The sequence below is a fragment of the Equus asinus genome, chromosome 21, assembly GCF_041296235.1.
Source record: "Equus asinus isolate D_3611 breed Donkey chromosome 21, EquAss-T2T_v2, whole genome shotgun sequence".
Taxonomy (NCBI): domain Eukaryota; kingdom Metazoa; phylum Chordata; class Mammalia; order Perissodactyla; family Equidae; genus Equus; species Equus asinus.
In genome coordinates this window covers 18,803,268-18,820,476 of record NC_091810.1, presented here as the reverse complement: position 1 = coordinate 18,820,476, position 17,209 = coordinate 18,803,268, and the positions used below count along the sequence as shown (strand labels likewise).

The window sequence follows — 17,209 nt, the reverse complement described above, 5'->3', positions numbered from 1 at the left end:
CGGGGAGCAGAAACTATTCCGAACCTACAATGCCCTCTCTTGCCCCATCAAGTCAGCTCCTTCTCCAGGAAGCCTTCCTGGAAATACGAGGAAATTACAAACCACAGTCACCTCCTTCAGCATCTTGGCCCTGCTTACTCTCTCCCATCCTCGTCCTTCTTTTTTATTTTTGTAATTCATTCAACAAATACTTATTGGGCGCCATTGTCCTTTCATTTCAAGATGCTGGGGATATGTTCTCATTCAAACGGGTGAGCCCTGCGCTCAGAGAACAGACTCATGGGTTTGAGGCTCGTTCTTCCACTTCCGCAGTGTATGACTTTGGGGACGCCGCCTGTTTGTGTCTGTGTGGAATCCTAGTACTTACCTCACAGGGGGTTTGTGAGGGTTAAATGAAGTACTGCTTGTAAGACACTTAGCACAGTGCCAGGCATTCTCTCACCCAAGCAGTGTCTATTGAGGGCCTACTGTGTGCTGGGCACTAGACTAGGCTGGGGGCCGGGGTACCTGCACTCGAGCCTCTTGGAGCTTGCAGTGCAGTGGGGAGCGTTCCATTAGAGCACAGTTGCTCAGAGGGCTGGGGCTCCAACCCTGGCTCAGCTATTTTCTAGATGTGTGACCTAGAGCCAGTTCCTTCACCTTTGAGCCTCAGTTTCTTCATCTGTGAAATGGGGATGATGATGGTATTCAAGTGATCGTGAAGATTACAGGAGGCAGCAAATGTAAAGTGCTTGGCTCAGTAAGTCCCAGATAAATGTTAGCTGTTATTATCAAAACTAGTCATAATGATAAAAATAATTACACAAATAAGGAAATAGTTGGCGGAGAGGCTTGGTTTCAGATGGGAGAAGGGATGATGCCAAGAAGAGCCTTCCAATGGAAATGGGCCCCCGCTGGTTCCCTCCTTTGCACCCACTCCCTCTGGGTTTAGTGACCTGCCTCTGCCAATCCCAGCCCAGCGGTCTGGCTGGGTCTGGCTGGGCTCTTCCCGGAGCTTAGTCTAGTAGGTGGGACCCAAGTCTAAGCCAATCAGCATATCTCATTCCTCTGGTGACTGATTGGCTCAGGGAGAGGCACATGCCCCATGCAGCCAATCAGAGCCAACAGGGCTCCGTAGGTGACTGGGGCTGTGACCTTCCCCTTGCCTGCAGTGGGGCAGCTGCGTGACTTGTGAGTGCGTCTGCGGCTTGACGTTGCCCTCTTAGTGTCTGACGGTCCCGCCAGCGACTGGGTTACTGTGTCTGAGACCCGAAGGTTCCTCACCAGGCCCATGGGGTGCTTAACCTGGGTTTTAGATGACAGTGATGACAAAGTGGGGGTGGTGGTCAGTTCTGCCCACTGTCCACGAGGCCCTAGGGTAGGGAGGGTGCCCTCGGCTTTGCCAGCTCCCTCCCTCATCTACCGTGCGAGGAAGTGCTCCCTTGGCCCCTAATGTCCGCCTGGCAGCGCGACGGGGCCGCTCCCATCCACCCTCCCTCCCTAGCGTTTGACCTCCTCCAGCCTCTCGGCCCTCCTGTAGTGGTCATTGCCCCCCCCCCCCAGGTTGTGCTCCTCATCCCGAAGCAGGGCGCCCTCCTCTCTCCAATGCTCGCCTCCCCCGAGACGGCTCTCAGCTCCAGTGGAACACACGGCTGCTAAGGGCTGGGAAAAGAGCCCCTCCAAAGGGAATGGCAAATGCAAAAAGCCTTGAGGCAAGAATGAACTTGATGAGTTACGGGATTCAAAAGTTCGAAGATGCCCGTTAGACACCCCGGTGGACAGGGGAGCTCAGGGGGAAATTAGGGCTGGAGATGTAAATTTGTGAGCTGTGGGCATGTAAAGCTCTGGGACCCGACGTTATGGAAACTGAAGAGAAGTCGCAGGACTGAGCCCTGCAGCGCTCCAGCATTTATTTACAGGGTGGGAAGAGAAGAGGAGCTTACGGAGAAGGCTGGACCCATCCATGTCCCCATACATCCCTGACACTTGGCAAGACTCTCCAGGCCCCTATCAGAGAGGGCAGGAGGGTCAAATGCCAGGGATGGAGGAACGGGAGACGAGTGGACTCAGCACAGCCCTTCACCCACCCCTAGGGAGCCCCAGGGCCCTTCCCCCAGCTGGTGTGCTCCCACCTCCCCATCCCTGGGGCTCTGAATCCCCAGCAAGAGGCAGGGGTGAAGAAAGATCCCAGGGCAAACCCACCCACTCTCTCGCCCTCCCCTCCCTGGTGCAGTGTTTCCTCTCTCGCCCGCCCAGAGCATCCTCGTCTCCATGGAAACCGCGCCAGTATCCAGAGTTCCCTGCGGCGGCGGGGCTCAGGCTCCTGCTGGTGGTCCTCTCCCCTCCCGCAGCCCCGCAACCCTGCAACCCTGCAACCCCGCAACCCAGTACTGGGCCTTCAGTAAGGTTTCTTCCCCGCCTCTGTGCCTGCATTTTCTCTGTCTCTGTCTCTCTGCCTCAACACTTACGTGTGTGTGTCTCTAGTCGTGTGTCTCCATTCTTTTCTCTTCTCCACCCTTTTCGTTTTTCTTTGCAAGTCTCTGCACATCCCTCCCCCCTCTCTCAGGCTAGTCTATATCGTGCTCAAGTCAGTCTCGACCCTCCCTCTTCCCTTTTCTATTTAGATCTCTCAGCATTTGACAGTCATTCAACATCCCTCCTCTTCTCTCCTTTTCTCCTTCTCTGTACCTATTCCCTCACCCTTTCCTCTCTTTGGCTCTCCCTTCATACATTCCACAAATAAATTCTGAGTGCCTATTATGTGCCAGGCACTGTGCAGGGTGCTGGGGACACTGCCAGGCATGGTTTCTGTCCTCAGGAGCAGAGGTGTATGAGGAGGAATAGAATCAAGTCGACACACAAATAGAGTAGTCCTACATGTCAAGGAGTGCTTGGAGGAAGCAGACTAGGGGCTGAGACCCAGAATAACATGGATGCTCGGGGAAGGCCGGGGCTGGAGCCTCTCTCTTCGTCTCTCGCTCACACTCTCTGCCTCTTTTGCTCTGCAGTGTTTTAGGTGGTGACTACGGGGCTCCAGAGGCTGCTGTGGGAATGAGAAACATCCAGAAGTCAGGCAAATGGAGAAAAACCAATCTGAAGGGTTTTCCTCCATCTGGGGGGAGAAAGGAAGAGACCACTAGGGACAGCCTAGGCCAGGGAAGTGACGAAGAGGCTCAAGCATCAGGAGATGGAATGACAAACAGCCAAGGCGGGCTTCAGCATCCCTCGTTGCTGGATGAGGAAACTGAGGCTGAGGTCTTTAGAGTCCAAATTCACATCTCTTTTGGCAATAATGAGCTGGCTGAAGAGCCAGCTACCCTGAGACACAGACACATGTGCAGGGTGCAGTGTGGGGTGGTTTCTGAACCACAGCATTTTTGACTCTCAGCCTGGTAATTCTTCATGGCAGGGGGTGGGGGGGAAGCGGGGCGGGAGGGGGACCATCCTGTGCATTGTGGGATGTTTAGCATCATCCCTGGCCTCCACCCACCAGATGCCAGTGGCACCACCACCCCCAGTCATAATAATAGAAATGTCTCCAGACATCACCAAATGGCCCCTGAGGGGCAAAATCGTCCCTGGTTGAGACCACTAGTATAGAGGAACAGGCCCCAGGATGGGGCATCTCTACCCAATTACCCTACCGGCCACTGACTTTCCCTGCTCCAAGCAGCCAAGAGATGTTGTGACAAAATTAAGAGTAATAATACTGACATTATTAATAATGTGATAATAATGTTAACAAACAGTATTGAGTGCTTAACTATGTGCCAGGTGCTAAGATCCTGACATTCATGATCTCACTTAATCCTTTAACAAATCTATGAGGTGGGAAAACTGACCCTCCTCATTATATGGATGAGGAAGCAGAGGCTCGGGGCACCAAGTGTCGGAGCCGGTGTCACCCAGTTAGTAAGCAGTGGGATCTATACTGAAACCTCGACTTGTCTTTACTTAATGTTTTTCTCTGAATAGACTCATTTTTTAACTTAGAGGCATTTACTTAAAAAGTAAGCTGTACATCACTAACAAAGAAAAGGAAACCAGGATCATTTGCCATAAATAGAAGGAAGCTATAAATATAAGTATAATGAAACCAAAACAATGTTCTTAGCTTCTAGCTAGATACTTTTGCCTGCCAAATGCGCCGAGCCCGAGGGCTGCTCCCTCCTTGTTTAAAAGACATATTAGTAAGTGTGAGAGGAGGTAAAGACACACCAGCACCAATCTGAGACTTTCTCCTTGAACTTATGAGTCACTGCCCACCTTTATCGCCTCCACAGGAGGCTCAGCTCCATTCTTTACTCTACAACTTCAGGCAAAGTCAGTTGCCTCTCTGGGCCTCAGTTTCTTCATCTGTAAAACAGGTCCATGACATCTGCCCTACTCATTTCATAAAGCATTTGTGAGAAGCCAATGACAGAAGAGAAGAGGTGTGGCAACTTATTAAGGGTGAAGTGGGGGCAGGTCATGGCAACTCTTGGCAGAGTAGGAAAAAATCCTCAACAAAAGAGACAAGGCTTTTTCCAGATATTTAAGAAGTGTTAACAGTGATGGCCTGGGAAAGATAATAAGCTTAATTTTTACATATAACCATGACAGAAACCAAGAGTTTACTACAATAGTTGCTCATCCTTTCTTTTTCACAATTAGAACCCCCAATTTTTAGCTGAGAACTTGCCTGTTGAAAATAAAGACTGCATTTTCCAGTCTCGCTTGCAGGTAGATGACTCGACCACAAGACTAAGTGAAAATGCATGCAGATGTGTCACATGTCTTCAAGGAAACAAGTTTATATAAACAGATCCCTAAGGATGCTAGAGTGTGCTCTTTGCCTTCTTTTTCTTCATCCATTCCTCTGTCCTGTGGCCTGGAATGCAGAGGTGATGGCTAGAGCTCTAGCAGCCATCTTCAACAATGAGGACAAGGGCCATGCCTCAAGAGTGGGGGAGCAGAGCTCTGGAAGGAACTAATGACTTCAAGAGTTCCCACACCAGCTCTGGACTGCTGAACTCTCAGCATTCGTTTTACTTAAGAGACTAGAACGGTGGGTTTTACCCCAATTATTTGGGGTTTACCTATCCATATAGCCAAACCTAGTCCTAATTGATGTAAAAATATATCATTCCATCTGAATTTTGTAGCACGTGTATGTATTAGGAAAAAAACTTTTTTAACTGCGTGTTCTTGGGCAAGTCATTTCACCTTTCTGAACCTCTGTTTGTCATCAGGGGAATGGTGATATCTACTTCTCAGGGCCATGGCATGGACTGGGTGGTCGCCATCATCACTGGAATGCTGACATGCCTCATTGTGGGGTGTGAAGGCGGTGCCTGCTCTGTGCTTGGAGAATGACGTGGTGGTATCCATAAAAATCATAAAGGCCCTTACCCCCTGACTCAGGGATGTACCCTAAGGCTAAACTTGTGCGCGGATGCAAAGGATGTATCCAGGGTGCTCACCGCACTACCATCCTCATAACAAAGGACTGAAATGTCCGTTAAGAGGGAAATGGTTAGATAAAGAACGGTATAGCCATGCCTTGGAATACTACAAAGACCTTAAAACGAATGGGGTACAATTGTGTATGTTGTCATGGAAAATCTTCTAAGATATATTAAGAAATGTAAAAATCAAGGTACAGAATACTGTATATAGGGTAGCCCCATCTATGGTTTTTAAAAAGGGTGTGCATACTCTGGAATGCACTGCAATGGTTAGAAAGAACGGGCAGTCCACAGGACTGACGCAGCAAGCTTTCGGAGACACGATGTCTGCTGAAGAAAGCAACTGTAATTTTTAAAAACTCAACATGTAGACAGTGTTTTCTATGTGCTGGGCATTGTTCTAACTGCTTTATGGGCATGAATTTATTATTATCCCCATTTTATAGATGAAGAAACAGGCCCAGAAAGGTTAAGGGATGTGCCCAAGATCACACAGCTAGAGATATAAGAGTCAGATCCAGCCCACCGGGCCCAGAGCGCGTGCTCCAAACCACTTCTCTCTGACAGGACAAGCAGGTAGAAAGACCATATACAGGCATGATCCCTCTTGTTTCAAAAAAGTAGGAGGTGCTCTATCGCTCCAGTGGGTTGTTATTCAGCCTTAAAAAGGAAAGGAATTCTGACACCTGCTACAACATGGGTGAGCCTTGAGGACATTGTGCTAAGTGAAATAAGCCAGTCAGGAAAGGACAAATATTGTATGATTCCACTTATACGAGGTCCCTGGGGGAGTAGTCAGACCCATAGAGACAGAGAGTAGAACGGCGGAGCCAGGGGCCCGGGAGGGCAGACGGGGAGCTGTTGGTTAAGGGGGACAGAGTCACCGTTTCGCAAGATGAAGAGTCCTGGAGAGGGATGGTGGTGACGGTGGACAACAATGTGAGTGTGCTTAATGCCACTGAATTATACACCTAAAAGTGGTTAAAATGGTAACTTCCATGATGTGTGTATTTTGCAAAAAAGAAAGAAGGAGAAAGAAAGAAAGTAGGGGGCACACAGAAAATGACATATTTTCCTTGTGGATGTGTATGTATGTGTGTATTTAGCCTTTTTGTAATGTTTCAGCTTTTCACAGAGTAAATGTATTCATATATTATTACGCATGAAATTAAAAAACATGATTTAAAATACAGATTTTTTTCAGAGAATATATATATATCCATATATAAGCTTGCATGTTTATAAACGTTTCTGGAAGGACACAGAAGCAACTTAATGATGGTTACCTCTGAGACGTAGCCCGAGGTGGGGAGCAGGAGAGGGGACACCTACTTTTCGTCCTATACCCTCCTGTGCTGTCGACAGTGTTTAACATCTGTGTGTATCATTTTTATAGTAAAAATGATATTATGTCCAGTCCTTTTCCACCCGTGTCAAGTCATGAAATCCTCTTAAGCTTTTAAGAAACAATAAAGAAACTAAAGGAGAGTTAAAAGGAAGACCAATGCTTGAGTTTGAGGATAAAACTAGGATGAGATCAAGAAGTGCTGAAGAATTAGTAAGAGGAAATATACTATATACTCAAGGTTTTTTTTTCTTTAACGCTTGTGCTATAAATGTGCTTTCATACAAAGCTTTTTAACGATGCATTTATGCTCAGCTATTTTAGCGGAGTTTCATTATAACACCGTCACACCATCCTCCAGGGACATCCGCTGAGCTGGGCACTCCTAGACAGAGCCCTCTGATTTTGCTCAGCTATCCCCTCCATGCCTGACATGCCACAGCTGCTCCCCATTACTGGGGAGTCAGACTGGATGTCCCCCAGGGCTCTCTGCCCTGAGAACACTCCGAGGAGGCTTGCTGTGGACTGAACTGTGTGCCCACAGAATTCCTATGCTGAAGCCCCGCCGCCCCCACCCCCATCCCCACCCCCCCCCCCCCCCCCCCCCCCCCCCCCCCCCGATGGTATTTAGAGGCGGGGCCCTGGGGAGGTGACTAGGGTTAGGCGAGGTCATGAGGGTGGGGCCTCAACATGGGATGAGTGGCCCTGCAAGAAGGGACACCAAGAGCTTGCTCTCTCTCCTCCTGCTATGTGAGCAGCAAGAAGACAGCTTCCGCAAGCCAGGAAGACGGCTCTCATCAGAACCCGACACGCTGCCACCTTGATCTGGGACTCCAGGCCCCCAGGACTTTGAGAAAAGAAACGTCTGTTGTTTATACTCAGGCCAAGCTCAGACAAGGCTCCAGGCCTCTGTCCCCTGATGTGCGTCTCTGTTGTGCCACCTACTGCTTTTTCGCCGTGGCCCCTCCCACTCAGGCCCTGCAGATGGAAGCTCGGCAGGACGTGAGGAACTGGTCTCAGTGAGGCAGAGCTGGGCTGCTGCAGGCCGCCTGGAGGACAGCAGGGGGCTGCACAAGCCACCAAGACGAGCCTTCGGTCCCCTCACCCCCTACAAGTCCCCAAAGGCTCTGTGTGGTAGGTCTCTCTTCAGCAAGAGAAGGGAAAAGCCTACCAATTCAAAGGGGGCAGGTGCCAGAGAGCAGTCCCGCACAGTGGATCACAAGCCTCAAAAAGCTGCTTGCCATAGTGTCTGTGGGAGCCGAGCCTTCTCCATCACCCCCAGAACCCCACCCTCTCCCCAGGGTACTCCCAGCGGAAATGTGCAGATATTTCCCCCAAAGACAGTTACTAGAAGGTTCCCAGGAGCTTGGCTCATAGCCCCAAACTAGAAGCAACCAAATGTCTATTCCCACTATAGTGGGTAGATAAACCATGCCTTCTCATACAGTAGAAGATTCCTCATCCACGAGGAAGAACAAACTGATGCTAGTGCAACAACCTGGATGCATCTCAGAGTCACAACCTTGTGAAAAAGCGCGATTCCATTTACAAAGCTCAAAGACAGGCAAAACTAATCTACAGGATTTTACAAGTCAAGACAGTGGTTACCACTGGGGGTAGCGATTGGACGGGGGCCGAGCTTCCTGATCTGGACGCTGTTTACATGGGCATGTTCACTTTGCGGAAATCGTTCAAGCTGTACACATATGATTCTTGTGCTTTTCTGTAAGTATGTTATACTTCAATAAAAGTTAACTTTAAAAAAGAAAAGGCTGCGGGGGCTGGCCCCGTGGCCGAGTGGTTAAGTTCGCGCGCTCCGCTGCAGGCGGCCCAGTGTTTCGTTGGTTCGAATCCTGGGCGCGGACATGGCACTGCTCGTCAGACCACGCTGAGGCAGCGTCCCACATGCCACAACTAGAAGAACCCACAACGAAGAATACACAACTATGTACCGGGGGGCTTTGGGGAGAAAAAGGAAAAAATTAAAATCTTTAAAAAAAAAAAAAAAAGAAAGAAAAGGCTGCGTGTATGTAATAGGTAAACATAGGAAATAACCTAAATGCCCACCAACAGGTCACTGGGCAGCACAGGCCCGTGTGAGGGCGCACTCTGCAGTCCGGAAACCGAGGGGGACGCTCTGTGCTGCTGGAACGGCTCTGGATGCCCCGCTAAGGGAAGGGCATGTCCACAGCAACAGGCACGGTGCAACGAGCATTCTGTAAGACGAGGGAAAGCAGGTGTGTGTGTGTTTTCTTGCATGTACATAAAATGGTTCTGGAAGGATTTATAAGACACTGATAACCCTGGTTACTTCTAAGGAGGGGAACTGAGCAGCGGCGGGACAGAGGTAGGAGGGAGGCGTTGAGCGCATAACCTGAAGCGCCGTTTGCATTCTCAACCTTGGGAGTAAGTGACCTGTTGAAGGCGTGAGGTGGGGGGGCGCCGACTGTAGTAAGTGACTATTGCCAGAGATTTTCATTCACTTAGAATGAAATAATAAAAGCAGCAACGAATGGCAAGACGCAAGCCAAATGTAACTCACAGAAATAATGGATTAATCACAACAACATAAAGATGAAAATCTCTAAGCCCCTTTTGACTGAGCTCACCAATTTCCAAGAATTTATCCTAAGAAAACACTCATGGATATGCTCTAGGATTTAGCTATGAGGATGTCCGTCACGTTGTTATTTACAGGAGAGAGATGATGAGAAAGAAGAGGAAGACGAGGAGAAGGGAGGAGAAATAACAAAGGAAGGAAGGAAAGAAAGAAGAACTTACTATCCAACAATTCCGGAATATTCTTTCATACCCTGGAACACCGCTCAGCTATTAAAATTATATTTAGGAAGATTTAATAATACAGAAAATATTCGTGAAATGTTAGGTTTCAAAAGGCTATAAAAATAATATACAATAAAATTTCATTTGTGGGGAAAAATACACAGTTCTAGCAAACAGTTATACAGAGTTACCATGAGAGGCACTATACAAGTACTTTACACACATTACTTCATTTAATCCCCACAACACTGTCTGGAGCAGGTACTGTTATCATCTTTTTATGGACGAAGACACTGAGGCACAGAGAGGTTATCCAAGTTATCCAAGGTCACACAGCTGGTAACCAGGATTTGAACCCAGACAGTCTGGCTCCGGGGCCTGCTTATAACCAGTACTCTATACTGTTTTGAGTGTAAACCAAGCAGTTAAGAATGACTGTTTCTGGGAGAACGATATTATGGATGTAATTTTGCTCTTCTATATTCTCCAATTTTTCTACAAAGAACAGTGATAATTTTACAAAGCAGTAAAAGTCTTAGAAAAGATGAAAGACACAGAGAAGCAGTACAGTTGTGTGTCGTTAAATGACAGGGACATGTTCTGAGAAATGTGTCGTCAGGCGATTTCGTCGTTGTATGAACATTGTAGAGTGCGCTTACACAAACCCAGATGACACAGCCTCCTGCACACATAGGCTGCATGGCACTAATCTTATGGGACCACCGTCACACGTGAGGTCCGTCCTTGACCGACACATCATCTCGCAGCACGTGGCTGTAAGTACAGAATGCACAACCAGCTGCTTGCACCCTGCGAGTCCCTCCTTCAAGTTTAGGAAAGCACCGGGCTGAGTTTGGAGCTGAGCGGAGCCCAGCAAAGGGTTTGCATCTGCTCTGGGACCACAGCTTTCCAAGGGAACACTTCCCCAGGCCCCGTGCACTAGGGGGCTGTAGGGAGAACCTCTGACAGAGAGAGCCCCCCAAGGGAAGGAGGTTGTCCACATGCCCCTCCCTACCAGGTCTGAGCCCGGGTTCTCTCCCGGTCCCCCACACGCCAGGGCAGGGGCTTATCTTGCATGAGAGACTGGGCCTCTCCTAACAGTCAACCCCGACTTGCTGGCTTTGTAGATCAGGTCCCATCTCAGTGCCTTTATCAGCCAGGGATGCTGGGGGTTGGGACTCCTGCGCATGGGCTCCCCACCCTCCATCCAGCACCCAAGTGCTAGGAGGCACCCTGATCCCTCCGCTTCCCTCACCCCACACATCCAATCCATTCCTAAGGCCAACTGGCTCACCCTCCAAAAGGCCAAGAGGCTGACCTCTTCTCTCCATCTCTACTGCCACTACCTTGTCCCAGCTGCCATCATCTCCCTCCCGGATGACCGCAGTGGCCTCCTAACTAGTTTCTCTGCTCCCACCCTTGCCCCATCATTTTATCCTCCACTCACCATCCAGAGTGAACTTGCAAAAACGGATGGTGTCACTCCCCTGCTTAATGCCCTTCAAAAGCTCCCTGTTGCACTCGGACTAAAACCCTGACACCTGGTCCTGCCCTACGAGGCCCATAGGCTCGCTCTACCTTCCCCTCGAGCCATTTGGTCTCTCAGTCCCTACAAGCCTCCTTTCTGTCCCTTAAAACATGTCAAGTTCATTCCCACCCGGATGCCCTTGAACTGACTGTTCCCTCTCCCTCGGACACTCTTCCTCTGAGTCACTCAGTCCCCAGCTCATGGATCCTGATCTTGAGGAGCTCATAGTCGAGTAAGGAGACTGTTAACACAAATAATCGTATCTGGTGTCACAGCCGCTGTTACAAAGAGATGGGACACCCATGACTTAGTGAGTTGAGGATTTGGCAACAGTATTTACTCCTACCCCCCACCCCCCACCCACCCTGCATGGAGCTCGCGGCCTCTTAAATAACCTTTGCAGCCCCCATTGCCCTGGCTCAGCTCTGCCACACTCGTCAGCAGGATTTGCTCTCCCCGCATCCTGTCACACTCCCCCCAGCTCTGGACAAGGCCCTTCCAGGTGGCTCCTTCGCTTCCCAGTCCCCCTCTGGCTCCTCCCCAAGATGTCCTTCCTCAAGGCTGACCTTCTTCGCTTCTCAGTTGCTAATTTGAGCAGCTGCTCTGGCTCCTCTCTCCAAGCCTCCTTTTCTGGCTCCTCCTCCACCTGCCTCTTAAAGGTTGGTGTTTCTGGGCTGTCTCCTCTTCTCCCTCCACACATTCTCCAGGGCAGTTTCACCCACACTCAGACTCATGATGACGCCTCACACCTACATCTCCAGCTGAGACCTCTCTCCTCGGCTCCAGATCCCAACAGCCAACTGCTTGCTGGACCTTTCCTCTTGCATATCCCACAGGGACCTCAAATTTAACGTTTCCCGACTGAACTGATCTTCCTCCTACATCCGTTGGGAATGTCACTCCAGAGACCTAATCATCCAAGGAGGAAACCTGGAGTCATCTGCAACACTTGCCTGTCCTCACCCCAGCACACCAGCTGGTCTCCTAAACAGCTCTCCCCTCTGTCTCCTTCTGTCCCTCCCCAGCCTTAGCACTTCTCACCTGGACCACTGCCACCACCTTCTCCCTGGGCTTCCCACCTCCCCCCAGCGCTCCATCCAGTCCATTCCCTGCAGCGGCCACCCAAGTCATCTTTCTAAACCCACATCTGGCCCTGGTTTTCTCCCATGCCTAAAAGTGATTGCCCATCACCCAGGGATAGGAACCAAACTCCTAGGCCTGACTGTCAATGCTCTCCATAAGCCAGCCCTGCCTACTTCTCCAGGCTTGTCTCCCAATTCTTCCCACTTTTCAACATTTCCTCCCTTGGCCTAGCTCAAACTATGGAATGTTGGAGCCAAAGTGATTTGACCAAGTGATTTGACCAAGAGCAGCTAATGAAAATCACTAACAGTTATTTAGGGTCTCCTTTGTGCCAGGGCCTAGACACATATTCACAATCAATCCTTCAACAGTCCCATGAGGCAGTTTACTATTATTATCCCCATTTTATAGATGAGGAAACTGAGATTCAGAAATTGCATAACCTTCCTAAGGACATTTAGTTGGTAATGCCACACTCAGGATTCAAACTCAGGTCGTCTGACCACTGAATATGCTGCCTCAAAGGAGTAGGCAGTGGAGCTAGGACTTAAATCAGATATCATCATTCATTCATTCAATAAACACTCATTAAGCGCCTACTATGTGTCAGGCACAGACTCCTGATCCAGGGCTCTCATTATGCCATTAAACTGCTCTGGGATTAAAGTCACGTTGATGATGATGAATAACATGAAACTGGGAATGAAGAGAAAAAGATAAAAATAAGAGGCTTTCAGAATAAAAATAGTCTGGCCCTTGTCCTCTTGACACCTCCAACCCATCCTCTCCACCAACAACCAGACCCGGCATGTTTCTCCCTGCTCAAAATACTTCAAAGCTTTCCAGGTATTATACTAAGCCTGGGAGCCATAAAGGAGGGAACTGATGATTTGTTTGTGTTGAGAAAACACTAATTTCACCGTGGGGAAAATATCCATAGACAATGTGAGAAGGTAAACTGGGAAACAACGTTTGTAACTCATGTCACAGACAAAGGGCTAACTTTCGTAACATATAAAGAATTCTTACGAATCAAAGAGCAAAAATACCACTAACCTGATAGAAAAATATGTATGAACTGAAAGTTGACAGAAAAAAATATATAAAAGGTGCTCGGCCTCATTCATAATAAGAGAAAGGCAAATTACTACTATAGGAGTATTTTTTACCCATTAGGTTGGCAAAAATAAAATATTTGATAACACATTCAGCTGGCAAGGATGTGGGGAAACAGGGACTTTCACACCTTGCTGCTGGGACTGTGAGTTTGTACAATTTCTACGGAGGGTCTATGGCTGGATCTGTAAGACTGTAAATATACAGACCATTTAATCCAGCAACTGTGCTCTAGGTCTTTATTCTACCCCTGTGCTTACATAGGTACCAAATTATTTGTAAGCAACATCATCCATTGAAATATTGTTATAGCAAAATATTGTAAAGAATTTAAATATTGATTAAATAAATGACGACACGTCTACACAAAAGTATATTATGCAGCTCTTTATACACTGATACGGAACAGTCTCCAAGATGTATTATTGAATGAAAAAAGCAAGACAAACCAAGTGTTTAATATGCTACCATTTGTGGTGGTTTTTAAATATATCCACAAGTTCTTTGATATCCTTCCCTTCAAGAGGAGGAGCTGAGTTCTCCTCTCCTTAAATATGGATGAGATTTAGTAGCTCACTTTTAATAATAGCGTGTGGCAGAAGTGATGGTAGGTGATGTCTGAGATTAGGACAGAAAAGGCAGTGTAATGGCCAAAACAATCTTGAAAAAGAAGAACAATTTGGAAGACTCACACTTTCTGATCTGAAAACTCACTCAATACAACAGTAATCAAGACGATCTGGTACTGGCATAAGGTAGACATATAGATCAACGGAATAGAATTGAGAGTCCAGAAATTAACCAATGTATCTACAGTCAACTGACTTTTGACAAGAGTGCCAAGACCATTCAATTGAAAAAGAATAATCTTTTCAATAGATGGTGCTGGGATAACTGGATAGCCACATGTAAAAACATGAAGTGAGACCTTTACCTTACACCATATAAAAATTAACTCAAATGGATCAGAGACCTAAATATAAGAGCCAAAGCTATAAAACTCTTAAATGAGAACGTAGAGGTAAATTTTTGTGACTTTGGGTTTGTCAACAGAGTCTCACATATGACATAAAAAACACAAGCAACAAAAGAAAAGATAGATAAATTGGACTTTGTACAAATTGAAAACTTTTGGGCTTCAAAGGACACTATCAAGAAAGTGAAAAGACAGCCATAGAATAGAAGAAAATACTTGCAAATCATATCTGATAAGGACTTAAATCTAGAGTATATAAAGAACTCTTACAACTCAACAATAAAAAGAAAAGTAACCCAATTAAAAAATGGGCAAAAGATCTGAATAGATATTTCTCTAAAGAAGATATACAAATGGCCAAAAAGCACAGGAAAAGATGCTCAACACCACTAATCATAGGGAAATGCAAATCAAAACCACAATGAGACACCAGTTCACACCCAGTAGGATGGCTAGAATCTAAAGTCAGATAATAACAAATGCTGATGAGGCTGTGAAGAAACAGGAGCCCTCATACACTGCCGGTGGGAATGTACAATGGTGCAGCCACTTTGGAAAACAATCTGGTGTTTCCTCAAAATGTTAAATATAGAGTTGCCATTTAAGCTAGTAATTCCACTCCTAAGTATGTATCCAAGAGAAATGAAAATGTGTCCATACAAAAACTCGTACACAAATGTTCACAGCAGCATTATTCACAATGGCCAAAAGGCTGAAACAACCCAAGTGTCCATCAACTGATGAATAGATAAACAATATCCATACAATGCAATATTATTCGGCTCTAAAACAGAATGAAGTATGGACACATGCTACAAAATGAATGAACCTTGAAAACATTATGCTAAGTGAAAGAAGCCAGTCACAAAGACCACATATTGGATGATTCCATTTATGTGAAATGTCCAAAACACGCTAATACCGACAGACAGGAAGCAGATTAGTGGTAGCTTAGAGGCTGAAGTTTAGGGGGTGATAGCTAAAGGGTACTGAGGCCTCTTTTTGAGGTGATGAAAACATCCTAAAATTGATTGTAGTAATGCTTGCACAACTCCATGAATATGCTAAAAAGTATTGAATTGTATACTTTATATGAATGAATTATATGAATGATATCTCAAAAAAGCTGTTACCAAAAAAAGGGGAGTGGCCAGCGTAGCTTCTTCCTTTTTCTTTTCTCTCTCTCTCAGATCACTCTTTCTGAGGTCTCCCGTCAACACATGAGTGCACTTAGACGCGGATCCAACCAGCCCTAGTCAACCTTCAGATGACCACAATCCCCACGGAGGTCTAGGCTGCAACTTCATGAGAGACTTCGAACCAGAACTATCTATCTAAGCTGCCCCCAAATTCCTGTGACTCAAAGAAATAGAGATAAGAAAAGTTTGTTGCTTTAAGCCACTAAGTTTGGGGTAATTTGTTGTGCAGCAATAAATAACTAATACGCCATTTATATAAAAGAAATATTGTTTGCTTTTGCTTGTGTATTTATGGGATTTCTTGGAGAGGATACTCAAGAAATGGTAACAGTGGTTGCCTCTGAGAGAACTCTGGGAGGATCATTGAGGGGTTAGGGGAAGAAAGGAGACTTACATCTGATTGCACACCCTTATTACCTTTTGAATTTTGTATCATGTGCACGTATTAACTTTTCCAAAAAGTAAATAAAAGCTTGGAAAATACTTAAACAATTTTTTAAAAGTCAACAACTGTTGGCTGCCTACAAATAAAGTCTGAACCCCCCACCACGCCTTAGAAGGCCTCCAAGATCTGGCTCCCCACTCTCTACTCTCACCCCGCCTTGCCCTAAGTGCTTGTAATCCCCAAACACACCAGGCTATTTCCCACCTCCATGCCTTTGATCATCCTGCTTCTGCCTGGTTGCCCTTCTCCCTCCTTCCCATCCTTTAAAACTCAGCTCAAATGCTGTTACTTTTTGGAAGACTTCCCTGGGTGTCCTTAACTGTATCAGAAGTCCCGTTCATGCCCCCAGAATACCCTGTGTGTGATTCAATCACTTCATAGTGTGATGATCTGATTTCTCTCTGGTATCTCCCATTACACTATGAGCTCCCTGGGAGCAAGGACACTTGCTCAGGGTTCCCAGAGCCTAGCACAGTGCCTGACACACAGAGGAGACCATTAGTGAAGGATTGATGTGAGAAAGAAAGGAAGGGAGTAGGGAGAGAGGGGGAAAGGCAAAAATGAAAGAAGGGAGGGAAGGAAAGTGGAAGAAAGGACAGAAGGAAGGAAGTGAGAGTTGAGAGAGGAAGAAAGAAAATGAGGGAGGGAGGAAAGAAATTCCCCCAATGTGCTCAGCAGTGTCATAAACGTACAAGACTTATCGGATGATTAAAATCCCAAACCAAATCTAAAACAAACCCCAGGGAAATGGGGAGGAGTGTGGATGCCCATTCTAAGCTGCAGGGACAAGAGCTCCTGTCATTGCTGCTCCTAGCCCAGGGAACCCCACCGATTAGGAAACACATCTGGAAGGCTGGAAGACGCCCACCTCTGGATCACCAGCCAGCCCAGCTGCTGCCTCCAGCTCAGTCCCCCCCAGCTCCCACTCCATCGCACACATTCTGTTCTCTGCTGTGACTCCAGCACCAGGGCAGTGCCTAGCACACAGTAGGCACTCAATATTGAATGAATTGTGGTCACAATCATCTCCTTTCTGTGGAAGGAGGAGTCTCACTTTGTCATTGTAACCTTGTCTCTTCCTTTCTCTGGGACTCAGTTTTTTCATCTATAAAATGAGGGAGTTGGGCCAGCTTATTGGTCACACCCTTTCCAGCTGACAGTTTATGACCCTCAAGGCCTTTGACCATCCCAGTAAGTCCAAACCCTTCCACCTGAGCATCAAGGGCTCCTCACAAGCTGCTCTTCACCTGGACTATGCCACAGGAATAACGGTGACCATTTATTGAGTGCTTACTGTACACTAGGAA

General features: G+C 47.1%; 1 protein-coding gene across 1 annotated transcript in view; it reads right to left on the bottom strand.

Moving 5' to 3' along the window:
- Nucleotides 1-17,209, bottom strand: part of LHFPL4 (LHFPL tetraspan subfamily member 4) — a 34,920-nt gene that overhangs the window by 11,606 nt on the left and 6,105 nt on the right. The gene's annotated exons all lie outside the window — the stretch shown is intronic.